This window comes from Lathyrus oleraceus, chromosome 2 (genome assembly GCF_024323335.1).
Source record: "Lathyrus oleraceus cultivar Zhongwan6 chromosome 2, CAAS_Psat_ZW6_1.0, whole genome shotgun sequence".
Classification (NCBI taxonomy): Eukaryota; Viridiplantae; Streptophyta; class Magnoliopsida; order Fabales; family Fabaceae; genus Lathyrus; species Lathyrus oleraceus.
Window position 1 is genome coordinate 232105786 of NC_066580.1, and position 3442 is coordinate 232109227.

General features: G+C 39.5%; 1 non-coding gene across 1 annotated transcript; it reads left to right on the top strand.

The window, feature by feature from the left end:
• Window positions 1-994: 994 nt before the first annotated feature.
• Window positions 995-1101, top strand: LOC127124074 (small nucleolar RNA R71). The gene has a single exon (XR_007803714.1). It is a non-coding gene; the product is annotated as a small nucleolar RNA R71 (small nucleolar RNA).
• Window positions 1102-3442: the final 2341 nt, after the last annotated feature.

Here is a 3442-nt window from a genome sequence, read left to right on the forward strand (position 1 = left end):
GGTGGTTTATATGGCGGGGTGGTACATAAGTTTTATCTTTAGGTTCTTCTCCTTTCTCTCGACCTTCCTGGTTTTCAGATTCCTCTGGTTCCTTTACTTCGTCTGTGGGTTTGGTATGTTCCTTACAAGTTTTGGGTTCACTAAATCTAGGGTTTGGTGGCTCATCATAAGCGTTCCCACTTCGTAGGGTAATGGCATTGGCTTGCCCTCTCGGATTTTGTTGAGGTTGTCCATGGAATTGTCCTCCAGGTGTGGTCTGAGGGGCTTGGTTTAAAGCTACCTGAGAGATCTGGGTTTCAAGCATCTTGGTATGAGTAACTATTTGGTCAACCTTGGTTCCTAACTGAGTAATCAATTCGTTAACATGAATGTTTTGGTTCATGAACTCCTTGTTTTGTTGGGTTTGAGCAGTGATAAAATTTTCCATAATTTTCTCAAGGCTCGACTTTGTGGCACAGGTTGCATAGGTTGATTTGATCTTGAGGCTTGATAACTAGGTCTCAGAGTTGCATTATTTTGGATAGGGTTATTGTTCTTATAGGAGAAGTTCGGGTGATTCCTCCATCCAGGGTTATAGGTATTCGAGTATAGGTTCCCTTGGGTGTTGTTCACTTGCTCAGAGTGGGTTTCGTTTAATAGACTACATTCTGCAGATTGGTGTCCTTTGGTTCCACATATCTCACAATCCGACGAGACTGCGGCTACAGTATTCGGGTTTATGCACATATGCTCGACCTTAAGGGCTAATGCGTCCATTTTAGCTTGCATCATGTCTATAGAGCTTAGTTCATGCACTCCTCCTTGGACTTCCTTCTTCTCAACTGTCGCTCGTTCGACTCCCCATGATTGATGGTTTTGAGCCATATCTTCTATGAGGGCACTAGCTTCAAGGTAAGGTTTGTTCATCAGAGCACCGCCTGCGGCAGCGTCGATGGTCATCTTAGTGTTATAATGAAGTCCATTATAGAAGGTTTGAATGATTAACCAATTTTCTAAACCATGATATGGGCATGCTTGTAACAACTCTTTATATCTCTCCCAAGCTTCGAACAACGATTCTCCTTGGTTTTGGGTAAATCTAGTTATATGGTTTCGAAGAACGGCGGTCTTACTCGGGGGAAAGTATCTAGCAAGGAATACTCTTCTAAGGTTATCCCAAGTCGTAATGGAATTGGGTGGAAGGGAATCTAACCATGATAGGGCTTTATCTTTGAGGGAAAAAGGGAATAATCTTAAACGTATTGCCTCAGGAGAAGCTCCATTGGTTTTAAAAGTGTCTGCTAATTGAAGAAAGATTTTTAAATGTTGGTTCGGGTTCTCAGTAGCGAGACCTGCGAATTGTCTCTGTTGCACTAGTTGCAACAGGGATGGTTTAAGTTCGAAATTATTAGCTGGGATGGTTACTATACTAGAACTAGGTTCTTCATTGGATGGTTGAGCGAAGTCCTTAAGAGGTCTTTGGTTTTGATTTTCGGCCATAGCTCTCTTAATCTTATGAAAGAATAAACGTGCGCGAGCGTAACGTTCAGGTTCCGCCAGAGGGTTTATTAAGCTTAAACTTCCGGTGCTGCGAGTTCTTCGCATTGACCGGCGGGAAATAGCCTAAGTCTAAACGATATAACAACAGGTAAATGAGATTTGATGAAATTGATCCCCAGCAACGACGCCAAAAACTTGATGCGTGCTTTTCGCAAGTATACGAACACGTCAGAGTAATATAAAAGATTGTCGAATCCACAAAGACCAAGTGTCAATCTATCGTTATCTATTGTTATGGTGTTTATCAAAGGCAATCAAAATAGGTGTTTTTAGAGTGTGCAATGTAAAGTAAAGTATTGAATAAAGTTCAATTAATAAAGACAGGGTCGAATGTAATTCACATAATCAATTAATAATCCAAGTACTTGCTAATAGAGCTACTTATGGGCAGTGTTTCCTACTTTGAAAACAACTAATTTAACAGGAACTGTCGCTTTCGCGTATTCAGAACCGAGTTGTACTCCCTAATCAAACTCTCTTATTGTCACTTATAAAAAGGCGCACATTGCGTTAGAGTAGTAAACCTATTTTTAAGAAATATAGTATCTTGACTAAGTTGAAAAGTATTTTAACCTGGATTTCCTAACCAAAAGAGATTCTCACGAACCAGACTCTAAACTTATAAACACGTCCGAAAATAGTTTTAAAATCTCTTTTCTTCTTAATTTAAAAACTCTTAATGAACTAAACAAAGCGCTTTCGCTGTTTTTGAAATAGTTAAAAACAATTAAGTTTAAAAAGACGTTGGACGGCTTTCGATCTTACCCAACGGAAATTAAGTGCGGGAAAACTTAAGTTGAAAGTTAAAATAACCCTTAAGTGTTTCTACGAACAATTGTACGGATTATCGGTTCAATTACGATCCTTACATTCTAACCTTATAGATTTAGTTATACATGGTAAAGTAAAAGTGCATTAATTTAAATAAAAGTAGTGCGAGTGCGGAAAGTAAATAAAAGTAGTGCGAGTGCGGGAAATAAATAAAAGTAGTGCGAGTGCGGAAAATAAATAAAAGTAAAGCGAGTGCGAGAAATAAATAAAGTAAAGCGAGTGCGAGAAATAAATAAAGTAAAACGAGTGTGAGAAATAAATAAAGTAAAGCGGGTGCGAGAAATAAATAAAGTAAAGCGAGTGCGAGAAATAAATAAAGTAAAGCGAGTGCGAGAAATAAAATAGATAAAGGCAAAGTAATAAAAACCTGCTCTAATCGGAGGGTTGAATAAAATGCAAAGCGGAAATGAAAATGGCGGCAGGATTAACTTCCTTCCAAAGTGCTCCAAACTCGATTACAGACTCGATCACAGACTCGATTACACAATTGTGGTAACACCCCAATGCGAAGCGATTACCACTTTAAAATACTAAATATATGCCTAAGTGAAACAAAGTTGCTCTGAGTTTGCCTCTGTTCTAAGTTTGGATCTTCCTCTGCTCTAAGTTTGGGTGCCTAAACAAGTGATTTTGAGTTTCTATTTATAAGCAAGTAAAAAGATGGAAATGACAAGGATGCCCTTCAACTTGAAAATGGGAGGGAAAACTTTCCCTCTTGTGGCGCCCGCCACAAGGCCATGGCGCCCGCCACAAGGCCAATCTGAGGCGCCTTAGTGGAAGTAGTGGGGAACGTGGCAGTTGAGGGAAGTTGAGCTAGGACACGTCATGGCAGGGTCTATGGCGCCAGCCATGGTGGAAGCCATAAGTACAAAATGCTGAATTTTAAGGTTTTTAGCTCTTTTTCACTCCTTTTCTCGATCGGGGCTCCGATTAAAGTAAAAACCTGAAAACAAAGAGAAACATAGTAATAACACAACAAAATGACAATAAAACTACTAAAATGCATGCAAAATCGGAGTCGAAAATACGGTGAATTTCAGTGTTATCAACTGATCCGACAAGAAACCGAGGA